Source organism: Acomys russatus, chromosome 12, assembly GCF_903995435.1.
Source record: "Acomys russatus chromosome 12, mAcoRus1.1, whole genome shotgun sequence".
NCBI classification, from domain to species: Eukaryota; Metazoa; Chordata; class Mammalia; order Rodentia; family Muridae; genus Acomys; species Acomys russatus.
In genome coordinates, this window is record NC_067148.1 from 60,989,422 (window position 1) to 61,003,797 (window position 14,376).

A 14,376-nucleotide genomic window follows, 5' to 3' on the forward strand; every position below is an offset into this window, starting at 1 on the left:
AAACAAAACCAAGAGCTGGTTCTTTGAGAAAATCAACAAGATAGACAAACGTTTAGCCAAACTAAGTAAAAGGCAAAGGGAGAGTAGTCAAATCAATAAAATCAGAAATGAAAAGGGAGACATAACAACAGACATTGACGAAATACAAAGAATCATTAGGTCTTACTTCAGAAACTTATATTCCACAAAATTTGAAAACCTAAAGAAAATGTACAGTTTTCTTGATAGTTACCAACTACAAAAATTTAATCAAGATCAGGTAAACAAATTAAATAGTACTCTATCTCCTAAGGAAATTGAGGCAATCATCAAAAGTCTCCCATTCAAAAAAAGCGCAGGGCCTGATAGATTCAGTACAGAATTCTACCAGACCTTCAAAAAGCTAATAACAATTCTCTTTAAACTATTCCACAAAATAGAAACAGAAGGAACATTAACAAACTCATTCTATGAGGCCACAGTCACCTTGATACCTACACCACAGAAAGACTCTACAAAGAAAGAGAATTTCAGACCAATTTCTCTTATGAACATTGACACAAAAATACTCAATAAAGTACTCACAAACTGAATCCAAGAACACATTGAAAATATCATTCACCATGACCAAGTAGGATTCATCCCAGGCATGCAGGGGTGGTTCAATATACAGAAACCCATCAATGTAATCCATCATATAAGTAAACTGAAAGAAAAAAACATAGTCATCTCCTTAGATGCCAAATCCAATAACTGTTTATGCTTATAATCTTGGAAAGAGCGGGGAAACAAGGTACATACCTCAACCTAATAAAGACAATTTACAGCAAGCCTGCAGCCAACATCAAACTAAGTGGAGAGAAACATATAAATTCCATTGAAATCAAGGGCAAGACAAGGCTCTCCACTCTCCTGTATCTCTTCAATATAGTACTTGAAGTCTTAGCTAGAGCAATAAGACAACTAAAGGAGATCAAGGGAATACAAATGGGAAAGGATGAAGTCAAACTATTACCATTTTCAGATGAAATGATAATATACATAAGTGACCCTAAAAATTCTACCAAGGAACTCCTGCAGCTGATAAACACCTTCAGCAAAGTGGCTGGATACAAAATCAACTCAAAAAAATGAGTAGACCTATTGTATACAAATGACAAATGGGCTCAGAAAGAAATTAGGGAAATTAGGGAAACTACACACTCCACAATAGCCACAAATAATATAATGTATCTTGGTGTAACTCTAACCAAGCAAGTGAAAGACTTATATTAAAAAACTTTAAGTCTCTAAAGAAAAAATTGAAGATGTCAGAAAATGTAAAGATCTCCCATGTTCATGGATTGAGAGAATCAACATAGTAAAAATGGTCATCTTATCAAAGGCAATTTAAAGATTTAATGCAATTCCCATCAAAATTACAAGACAATTATTTATAGAACTTGAAAGATCAATTCTCAACTTATTTATGGAAAAGCAAAAAACCCAAAAGAGCTAAAACACTCCTATATAGTACAAGTTTTTCTGGAGGAATGACCATCTCAGATTTCAAACTGTACTTTAGAGCAACAGTAATAAAAATAGTATGGTACTGGCATAGAATAGGCTGGTTGATCAGTCGAGCCAAATAGAAGATTCAGAAATAAACCCACATGAGCAGGCATTTGATTTTTGACAAAGAAGCAAAATCCATACAATGGAAAAAAGATAGCATCTTCAACAAATGGTGCTGGCCCAACTGGATGACTATGTGTAGAAAAATGCAAATAGACCCATATTTGTCACTGTGTACAAAGCTAAAGTCAAAGTGGATTAAAGACCTCAACTTAAAACCGTACACCCTAAATCTGTTAGAAGAAAAGGCGGAGAAGAGCCTTGAACTCATTGGCACAGAAGACAACTTCCTGAACAGAACAGTAACAGCTCAGCTTCTAAGATCAACAATTAATAAATGGAACCTAATGAAACTGAAAAGTTTCTGTGAGGCAAAGAAAACAGTCAACAGAACAAAATGAAAGCCTACAGAGTGGGAAAAGATCTCCACCAATCCTACATATTACAAAGGGCTAATATCAAAAATATATATAAAGAACTCAAGAAATTAAACACCACCAAGCCAAATATCCCAATTAAAAAAATGGGATATAGACTAACAGAGAATTCTCAACAGAGGAATATCAAATGGCTGAGAAACCCTTAAAGAAATGCTCAATGCCCTTAGTCATCAGGAAAATGCAAATCAAAATGACTCTGAGATTATATCTTACACTTTTCAGAATGGCTAAGATCAAAAATTGAAGTGACAGCACATGTTGGCAAGGATCTGGAGAAAGGAGAACACTCCTCCATTGCTGGTGGGAGTGCAAACTTGTACAACCACTTTGGAATCAATCTGGAGCTATCTCAGTAAATTGGAAATAATTCTACCTCAAGATCCAGCCATACCACTCCTGGGCATATACCCTAAAGATGCTCCACCATACAACAAGGACATTTCTTCAACTATGTTTATACCAGCTTTATTTGTAATAGCCAGAATCTGGAAACAATATAGATGTCACTCAACCAAAGAATGGATAAAGAAACTATGGTTCATTTACACAATGGAATGCTACTCAGCTATCAAAAACAAGAAAACCTTGAAATTTTCAGGCAATTGGATGGAACTAGAGACAATCATCTGAGTGAGGTAAGCCAGACCTAGAAAGACACACATGGTACAAACTCACTCATAAGCGTATATTAACCACTTAATATGGGATGACCACATTACAATATAGAGACTGATGCACCAACCAAGGTATGCTGTGGACCTAGCCCCTCTGCTCAGATATAGTAGATAGTCAGCACAGTTTCCTTGGGGTTCCCACAATGTGGAGAGTAGGGACTACTTTGGACACGCACTCTGGCCACCGAACTTTGATCACTTCCCCCTGGCAGGGAGGCCTTACCAGGCTACAGAGGAAGAGGTTACAGGTAGTACAGATGAGACTTGATAGGCTGAGGTCGGATGTTAGGGGAACAGGTATCCCCTTTCTGAGGACTAAGGGAGGGAGGGAGAGGGGATGAGGGAGGGATGGTGGGATCAGGAGGTGATGAGGGAGGGGGCTACAAACAGGATATAAAGAATTCAAAATGCAGAACAAGCAGGTAACTAATATTGTTAATTGCACTACATAGGAGTAGCTCTGAAACTAGCTAAGACATGATGGCCTGTGAATAAACAATGCTTCTTGTTGGCTACAGAATCCCTGTGACTTATTATTAGATGGCATTCTTCATATGATATGAATGAAAATTTTGCTGATGTCTTTCTTCTACTCATACAAAGAGCACAGAACGAGCATTAATTGTTCTATGCATGCTGCACACTTTATACATTTATAATTTTAGGACTGTATAATGCTTGTAAGAAATATATTTCCTGAACAAAATAACTGAACACTGATGCTGGATCAGACCTGACAAGATTAATTCCTCTCAGCATGCTGGACACTGACATCCTGCATCCTTCGTGTTCCAGCACAGGTGCTCCAATTGCTGTACTCATCAGAACAGGACAGTTCCCAAGACAGCTTCAAAGAAAACTTCCAATCTCAATTGTTCCAGCATTCAGTCCCACACAGGACTCCTATCAAGCCTGGAATTCCTCAACATTTAGAAACTGGACCTCAAATTCTATTCCTAGCTTGCTGAACTATTTTCCCCAATTTTATTTAGGCCCCAGCAAAGGCATTATTTCTCCCAAATTAGCCAGAAGAAACCTTACGAGAATGACACCTCATTTCCCTTAAGTGGGTTTGTGGTTGCTCTCTTGGGCTACAGATGCTTATTTTCATTGGGAGTGGGCTATAAGTTATAATTGGTCTTATTCAGAGAGAAAACCAGGTTGGACTAAGGGATATCTCTCTTTTCCTTTATCTTTCTTTCATAGGTATACAGATAGGGGTTGAAAAGAAAGATGATGGGATATGGAGATATATAGAGATGATAGGACAAAAACTAAGTTTTAAGTTGATAGAGATGAGATATGATAGATATTGATTTTCATTCAGAATTTTCCTATCATCAGATAGGAAAGATGATTTCTTCATTGCCAAATACAAATAGCCAAAACACTATGAATATAACATTTATATAATTCCTGATTGTTTTGTGGTTCTTCTTGCTGTATGTAGTTTATTTTCCCCTCCAAACTTCTTTCTGCCACTGATCACTTTATCACAGAGATGCAAAGATAGTTCAATATATATAAATTGATAGGTACAATCCACCATATAAACAAATTGAAATACACAAAAAAATTTATATATCTCATTATATGCAGCAAAGGCCTTTGACAAAAATCCAACACTCCTTCATGATAAAATCCTGGAGAGATTAGGGATACAAAGAACACAGCACAACATAGTAAAGGCAGTTTACAGCAAGCCTATAGCCAACATAAACCTGAATAGTATTGGCATAAAAACAGACACACTGATCAGTGGAATCAAATTGAAGACTCAGGCATAAATCCACATACCAAAGGCACATGATTTTTGCTAAAGAAGCCAGAAATACATACTGAGGGGGGTGGCACTACAGATGCACGTAGAAGAATCCAAATAGTTCTACACTTACCCCCTTGCAGAAAACTGAACTCCAAATGGATCCAAAACCTCAACATAAAACAAGATATATTCCCAGGTGTGGTGGCGCACGCCTGTAATCCCAGCACTCATTGAGGCAGAGGCAGGGGGATTTCTGTGAGTTTAAGGCCAGCCTGGTCTACAAAGCCAATTCTGGACAGCCAAGGCTGCACAAAGAAACCCTGTCTCGGAAAAAAATATACACTGAACTGAAAGTGTGGGATACCCTTGAACTCACTGACACAGGAAAAAACTTTCTGAACAGGACGCCAATAACACAGGCACTAAGACCAATGATTAATAAGTACAATTTCATGAAACTGAAAAGCTTCTGCACAGCAAAAGGATGCTTTCATATGGACAAAAAGGCAGCCCCCAGAATGGGTAAAAATTTTTTACCAACTACACATCCAATAGAGGCATAATATACAAAATATATAAAAGACTCAAAAAAATTATATATCAAGAAAACAACCCAATTTTTAAAATGAGCTATACAAATAAACAGAGAATTCTCAAAAGAGGAAACTCAAATAAACAAAGAAATGCTCAAGGTTCTTAGTCATCAGGAAAATGCAAATCAAATTTACTTTGAGATATCATTATACCCATCAATAAGGCTAAGATGAATAAAACAAGTGACAGTTCATGCTGGCAAGGATATGGAGTAAGGGCAACACTTATCCGTTGCTGGTGGGAGCACTAACCTGTCCAGCCACTATGGAAATCAGTGTGGTAGTTCCTCAGGAAGATGGGAATTGTTTTACCTCAAGATCCAGCTATATAATTCTTGGGCATATACCCAAAGGATGCTTCATTTTACCACAGAGACACTTGCTCAACCATGTTCATTGCTACTCTATTTATAATAGCCAGAAATTGGAAACAATCTAGATGTCCCTCAACAGATGAATGGATAAAGAAAATGTGATACATTTACACAAAGGAGTATTACTCAGCTGTCAAAATAAATAAAATCATGATATTCACAGATAAATGAATGTAACTAGGAAGAATCATCCTAAGGGAGGTAAACTAGCATTATAAAAACAAATATGGTATATATTTGCCTATATGTGAATTTTATCTTTTAAGTCAATGATAACGGGCTACAACCCATAGAACTACAGAGGTTAAGCATAGAGTAAGGGCTTAGGGGGGACAGATAGATCTCCCCAAGAGAGGGAAATATGATAGATAGTTATGGGTTGATAGGGAGACTGGAACAGAAGGATCAAGTAGGGAAGAGGAGCAGCGATGTGGATGAGGGAAGGAATATGGGGAGATATGACTAAAATTAAGACTCATTTGAAGGATAATACAGGAGAAACTTCCTAAAATATATACATATATAAAAATTATCTGAGATCCCCAAACAATGGGGATGGCAGAGCCCCAACTTGTAGTGGATGTCAACCTGTTTTTGTTTTGATCTCAAGTGCGGAGTGTAAAACAGACTTGTATAAGGGTGTGCAGTGTTTTTCTGCTGAAACAGACTTGTGAGAACTGGTGATGTTTGTCCACTCAAAATGGAACCACCTTTTGTGGGGACATGGTCTTTGTCAACTGATAAATATCCTAGTATGGACTCTGAGAGGATATATATATATATATCCCAAAACAAGAGGCTGGGCTCTTTTGGCTTTTTGGTCTTGGCTATTCATCACTCCACTTCAAGATGCTCCTAGAGAGAACCATTCCAGTGAATACTTCAAGGTTCTGGCTGCTGCTCCAGGTTCTGGCTGCTGTAATTGCAGTCACCTTTACTGAATTGCTGGGCTGTTTAACGGTATTCTGGAATCCTGCTGACTATGCCAGCAGAATCACTCCAAGGAACTTAGTCTAAAAAGATCTACTCTTACTTCCATTAACCTCTTTTCTCTCCTATCTAGGGTAGGAGGGTTGGAGGGGAAATATAAGCATTAAAGAACCCCAAATAAAGTAGGTTTGAAAAAGTTCTAAGCCTACACCAACTGAACATCTCTTGTCACCAAATAAAGCTTCTAGGACAAAGATTGGGTTATATACAATTAAGTTGTTTTCTAAAGGAGCCCAGTGGAAACTCCTAAACAACCCAGTCTGTTGCCAAGACTATAAGTTGCTCTCCACAAGTAGACAGCAAAGTCTGTTTCAAGACACCCACACATTTTATTGATTATGGAGAGGGTGTCTAGACAAAGCCTTCATCTGTACATGCTGGTGTCTTTGGTACATGAAGATACTGAAGGGAGGGTGGTGTACAGCAGACTGGAGCTTGTGTGGGTTCTGCCCCCTCACCTTGTTGGGGTGCACTATGTGAAGGTGTGATTCTGTATATTAATTTGTTAATTATGTACCAGCACACAGCTATGACCCATCACCAGTCTCATATTTTGTAAATATTTGTTCCTTCCTCACCTGCCTAAGGCAATCTAGGATTAGATCCGATTGGATTTAATTAAGGAGCTAACATCCAATGTCTGGGCAGAAAGTGGAAGGTGGAACTTCCAGGAAGAGAAAGGGACTCTTTGAGAAAATCAGAGATGATAGATTGAACAGCGAGACACTGAGGTAAACAGATGGACATGAACAGGTGCAGAGAGGTAATGCTGGCCATGGAGCAGGACAGAGTGCTAGGTTTAGTCTGGTTAAGCTAGAAAGCTAGCTGGAAATCTGCCCAGAAAAAAGACTTAGTCTTTAAAATATTAATAAGCCTGCTCAGTTGTAGTCAATAGGCAGCACAGCTTCCTTGTGGGTCCCATAATAAGGGGAGTTGGGGCTGCCTCTGACATGGCCAAAGAGGAAGAGGATGCAGGCAGTCCTGATTAGACTTGATAGGCTGGGGTCAGATGGTAGGTGAGTAGGGCTCCCCCTTTCTGAGGACTAGGGGGCAGGGAAGGGAGGAAGAAGGGTAGGACCAGGAGGAGATGAGGGAGGGAACTATAATCAGGATGCAAAGTAAATAAATTAACGATGAATAAATTTTTAAGTAATAAGATAAAATATTAATAAGCCCTTGTGTCATTATTTATATTGCTGGCAGTCTGAGATACTCCCACTATTACACCCACACGCCCACCTTCACCCCCAAAACACTGCCCAACCTCACTGACTCTAAACAACAAGATACCTGGGATGAAGAATAGTTCATTTTCTGGATTAATCCTCCTCAAAAGACTCCCACGGTCCACACTTCTACTGAAGTCCATGCTAATGTCCAAGATCTGTGCTGCTGCTATGGGCCATGTTGATGTCAGTGGTCCACCAAGACCACTGTTTTTGTCCGCCATGTTTTTGTCCATGGTCCATACTGCCAATGAAAACCGTGTTTGTATCTGTGGTCTGTGCTGCCACTGGAGCCCCATGTTAATGTCCAAGGTCTGTGCTGCCACTGGAAACCATATTGAAGTTCACAATCCATGCTGTAGCCCAAAATTGATGTAAAAGTCCTTTATCCATGCCACCACTGGCTGCTATGGGCAAGAAAGCTGCTTCTGCAGTTCTGTCAATGAGTGCAGACTCATTACTGAGAATGTGAGACCTTGGAGGCTTCCCTACCCCCACTCCCCACAAAAAGGAGAAACAGTCCTGACCATAAGCTTTTGAAGAGAGTCCTTAAAAACAGTGATAAAGATGCTAAGTGCAGCTCTTCACAGTTGAAAGTTTCTGGCAGGCAGATGGGAAAGAAAGTTTTCTTTAAGGGGCTGGCCACTGGGATCTTGACCATGCTCAAATAGAGGCAACACAAATTGGATTTGGTAAGGGTTTTGTTTGTTTGTTTGTTTAGTTTGGTTTGGGGGGTACAAGGTGGGAGGATGGACCTGGGAGGAATGGGAAGCAAGTTTAATGGGGGTGCATTATTAAAAATTCCCAAATTATTAATAAAAATTTTATGTTGGAAAAAAGATGGGAGACAAAATGAGGAGGAACTAGAAGGAACAGAGGGAGAGGAAACTAATCAAGACACATTATATAAGAAAAAAAAGCTATTTTTTATAAAAGAAAAATTCCCCCCTTGTATAACAATATTTGAATTATGCAGTTAATCTCTTTGAAAGTTAAGAAAAGAAGAACAAGAAGAAAGAAAGAAAGAAAGAAACTCTTGCTGCAGACATCTATTGAGACTGCAATGGTGACTCCTCCCTGGAACATGGTCCTAATCCAGCTCAGCCATCTCCCTCGCCACGCTCTGCCCCAGTACTTAGGACAGGTCATGTAGTCTGCTGTTTTAGAATGTGGGCTTCACTTTCACCCGACGGTTCCCATTCTTCAAAACTTGAGGTTTAAAGTAATATTAATAGATTATCTGGGTTTGGGGTGTTATCTACAGAGATATAGTTAAAAATTGGGAATGCTCATCTGTTGTTTTAATATATTTTTGATAAAAAGAGAATAAAAACAAGAAAAAAAGAACCATTCCTATAAATGCTCAATTTCATAATTCTCAACTGAAGTTCTGAAGCAAGAGTTATTGGATTGATGGTCATTTGTAGTTCCATCCATTTGACTGCAAATTTCAAAATTTTCTTGTTTTTAATAGCTGAGTTTTCTGTTGTGTAAATGTACCACAGTTTCTTTATCCATTCTTTGGCTGAGAAACACACTTGAGATGTAGTAATGCAGGCCTTCAAGGCCCTACAAGCTACTTAACAGAAACAGCTATCACATCCCCCGCATAGAGGTAGTCCAGCAGGAGAAGAGAAAGACCTTTGCTGAAGGTGAGCTCTCAAGCAGTGCAAGCCTCAATAGACATCGATTTCCCAGACATGCTGATTCACGCACAACATCAGCACCAACCATGACTCTGAAAATGCCATAGACTGTTAGTAGGTATCAAACCAGGTTTTGGTCTGTACTTCCCAGTCACATGATCTGTGTCAGTGGAATAGATTTTCATATCCTCATCAAAGTGCATCTATACAGAGGCAATAACTCAGATACCAGTGTGGGAGCCCATATATACCCAGGTGTCCCTGAGGCCTCACATCAAACTAACAGAGTGATAATCTACCAAGGAGGTCCATGTTCACAGGACATGAACTCCAGCCTTCCGCAGTCAACTGTTGGACCCTGAGGGCAGGGCCAGCATGCTTCCTAACCCCAGACTCATACCTTTAACTTCCCACTTCAAGTCCTCAAAATCTAGAATAACCACTAAAATCTCATGTACTCCTAAGCAAAGATTTAACGGGAAACTCTGAGAACCCCTTCTAAAATCTGGGACAAGATGTCTATGACAGAAGTCATTGGCACTTTGTACTATACTCATGATTTTAATAAGCATTCACTGCATATAACTCCACCCACATTTAAATAACAAGTCTGGTCGGATTTGCACTGTCTTAACGAAATTCAAATTTAAACCATGTACTGAAGTGTCATACATGACTAGAGTCTTCTGATTCCAAACCCCCTTTGCCAGACTCTGAAAACATCATTTTAGTTGAATAATTATTTAAATGTGTACTCATAGGAAATATTATCAAATTATAGTAAATGAACAAATGCAATCAAATAAAACTATGTCTCCTCATGAGCACATAATGATCTGAGATGTTTGGCCCCAGGAAATGTGGTTAGAGTGAACATTCATCTCTGTCCACTGACTCAGGTGTGCACAATAATCCAAGTTTTAATAAGCTTAATTTCTGTCTCAATATCCATTCTGCAGTTGGGTGGGGGTCGTCCTCTCTCTAGAGTCATGTGGAGGTCATATGCCTTCATAAATTATTCCTGAAATATCTACTATGTAATATTTACATGATATTTTGAAATCTAAAAGATTCTTATTGCTTCTATGTTCTGCCACAGTGAAGAAACTCATTTAAATCTGGAGGTCCTGAGCTGCAGAGAGGCCATCTCCTGTGCATCAAACAACCCTTCTCTTGGGATCTTGATTCCATATAAACTACTAGCACAATCATCTCCATGTGTCCTCACTTGCTGGGAGATACTGGACCACAGGACTCACCTAGGATCATCCTATCTTCAGCCAAAGAAAACTTGATATAGCTGCCCTTGAGTACCTCACCAGAAACAAGTTCCAGCACCCCTAGAGACACCAAAAGTAACAGATGCTCAAGTCCCCTACATGACATGGAGTAGTATTTGCACACCCTTTTGTTTACTTTCATCTCTAAACTACTTACATTACCTAACACAGCATAAATGTAGGCTTGCAGGATGGTTCCGTGGGTAAAGGCCATCAAGCCTGATGGCCTGAGTTCCAGCCCAGGGTACCAGGTGGTGTGAAGAACGAACTGACCACCACAGTTTGTCCTCTAGTCTCCACTGCCACATGGACACCTGAACACACACACACACACACACACACACACACACACACACACACACACACACGCACTAAATAAGTAAATATGTAATAAAAATGTAAAAGAGAAAAACTTAAATACAAGAGGTTTTCTGCTTTTTAAGGGAAATAATGATAAGAATTCTGAAAATGATCATTACATATACATTCGTTAATGTTTTCTGTCATTAGTTGAGTCAGTAGGCACAAAGCACCCCGATACCAAAGGCCACTTGTATTTTCATCCTATTTCATCTAGGCCAGTTTTATCCAACCTCCCACTACTGCAAACCACTCCATCCTCTCATGAACTTAGCACATGATAATTACTTTTATGTTCAAGGAAGCAATTCAAAAAACACAAAAACTTGACCTCTTAAAAACCTTTTATGTTTTAAAACATAAAAACAAACTAAACACACAGAGTGTTTCCTAATACGCCCTGGTATATCTCAGTAACTATGATACTATTTTTAGAACCTGCTCACAGAGCACAAAGAAGGCTAAGCTGTCAGAAGTAAATTAGAAGAAAATATGAACTTTGGATCACTACACAGCACAGCCTATTGATTTCCTTCTCCTTGCCAATTAGTGTCACTCAATTAAGTCAGATAAATTTTCTCTTAATCCCGTGGATTCAAAACTCATTAAAACAACTGAATAACTTTCATTGAGGCTTTTTCTTTTCTTCTATTTATACACAACCCATCAGCTTGGCTCACAACCCTCGTAAGAAACTCTTGGCAGTCTCCAACAAAACGACATTAGAGATACTCTTTTGCTTCTGCTCACTCCGCCTAGATTTCTTTTATTTTTTTTTCTTTCCTTCTTTCTTTTTTTCTTTTTTTTTTTTTTTTTTTTTTGGCTTAAAGATGGTATCTCCAAGTGTTCATAAATATGCATGGGGAAGAGTTTTTAAAAGTTAGGATTTGAGGGGGAAGTTTCTAGGAATTTTTTAAATCAACTATCTCTAGGCTAAGAAACAGAGTTAAGAGATGTAAGGAATTTAGTGGAACTTAATGAATTGCTAAATTCAAACAATGATGAGATATCTACTTACAGGGGACAAGGCTGGACACCTTTAATGCTATACTACTCATCAAACAAGGATGATGAAGACTGACTGGTGCTGAATTTATAAATCACGATGTGCAGGATGAGCCAATTTTTGCACCAAAACATCTGTTGAAAAAACTGATTGGTAATTCACCATATAGAGTCTGGGTTCCACAAGGTTTACTATGGCTTTACAGTTCAGTCTCATGCACAGACTTACAAGTTTTCCAAAGTTGAGGGAGTGACTGTGGCAGAAACAAAGTCCAATTTACAAGCTAAAATGCTGGGGTTTTTTTCTCACACTGGAAATATAGGCCTGTTACTAGAAACATCTGTTTCCTTCCTCTAAGAGCACCTTCGCCCTGCCATCTGGAAACTAAGAAACAAGTTGTTGTATCGGAAGTTGCTTCACAAGCTCAGTTCTCAAAAGAAAGAGAATGTGATCCTTTTGAGGAGTTTGGCAGAATCAACACCATTTCAATTAGTGAGCCAGCGCTGAACGGGCTTCCCACACAATGACACAAGCTGTGCTGTATCCCGAGGACAAAGAGTTGAACAGCGCAGCATCTACCACCTCAGAACTCAGTACAGCAGACACAGATGTGGATAGCAAGTGTATCTGTGAGCAGACTCACACCCATAGGTACTGGGAGAAGCACCCAGCTTTGTCCTGGGGATTAAGAAGGACAAAGTGATCCCGGTGTGGCGGCACATGCCTGTAATGCCAGCCCTCAGAAGAAGGCAGAAGAGTCAAAAATGTCGTTTGAGAACAGCCTAAGCTACACAAAAGGATGCTGTCTCAGGAGGGAAAAAAAAAGGAAAATGGAGAAAGAAGAAGCGTCATCAAGTTGAAGGTATTTGAATGAGTTCAGTATAAAAGAATGAAAAATGCTACTAAGTCCAAGCAATGGGAGGAAGGAGCTCTAGGCATAAAGAACTGAGGTGCACATTCGCAGAGCTCTTTCCAAGTTTAAAATAAAATCAGACAAATGTCTTGGAAAGAGCCAATGCCTGTGAGGAACTATTAGCTGAAACTTCCCTGGCTGCCACCACCATGACTCTAACAAAATATAAAAGTATGTTGACTGTAGAGATCCCTCACTAAATGCTCTGTATATAACAAGTATTTAATAATGAATAATTCTGTAATATATAAATGAGTATGTGAAAGTAAGCATGGAAAACTAATGAACCTTTTTTCTCACTGCTATTTTTGTTCAAATGTCTAGGCACTTGCTTCCTAACTGTATTTCCTGTTGATTGTGAAAGTGTAAGTTGGGACTGCTGCCCAAATTTCATTCAGTTTATAGGAAGAGAAGTTACCCACTTACCAAATGGTGATAAAAGTGACAAGTTGGGGTTTCCACAACAATTGTACACTGTGGCATTGAACTGTCAGTCATCATAGTCCTTCCAGGGAAATTATTAGTGGGTCAAGGGGAATAGAAGCTAAGGAGTGTTTGGATGTTCTCCAGGAACAAGGTATCAGCACTGAGTACTATGCAGTGGAAGAGCTTGGAATTATCATTAGCTTTACCTTTTCAACACTACACTATTCAAGTGTCTTGAATACAAATCCTTAAATCTTAGCCTCTTAATAAGGTCCCCAAACCACTGCCTCTGCTGGAGATGGATGGAAAGGGAATGAGCAAGGCACATGCAGACAAGCACTTCAGCCTGATAAGACCAGAGAAAACATTGTGTTGGGAGAATGAGAGTGACTGTTTTCAAATTCAACCTCTCGTCACCTCACCTCCCTGCATCCGTCTCCTGGTAAATGAACCTGGTTGTGCAATCCCCAGCGATGAAGAGGCAGAGGACATTAGTTAGATTCTTCCTTGGCCCCAGGGCCCTGTCCCAGTTAGCTTATCAAATTCCACTGCTGCCTGTTGGCCTGATCTGCCTCTGAGAACAAACCCAATACCAAGACTCTAAGTCAGTCCTGCATTAAGTAACAAATTCAATTTGCAAAACCCCAGTGCTGCCCTCTCAGTAGAAATGCTCCAGGTGAGGTTCTGGAGGCAAGTCAAGTCCAAACGGAACAGTGCCTCTAACTGAACCCTTTGACTGATTTCTCATCCTGTTTGTCCACTCCGCTTCCCTGTATTTCTGAACTGAGGGGAAAACACAGAAACAAAATTCACTCTCCTCATGACTGACCTTCGGTTACTGTCCTCTCGTAGTTTTTCAATGTGTCTAGAACAGAGTCATTCTCTTTAAGGCAAAGAATCCATTATCCTTAGACCTACAGAGGAATTTGTAAAATGTGCCTCAAAGGCACACAGTCTGGTTCACAGTCACTATTTCTGGTTATGATGTAGTTTTCCATCAACTTCTGGGGTATCAGGATAAACACTTCCCACAGCTCCCAGTACTGAAAATGAGGCTTATAGAAAACATGATTTTCACATCATTAAAGAA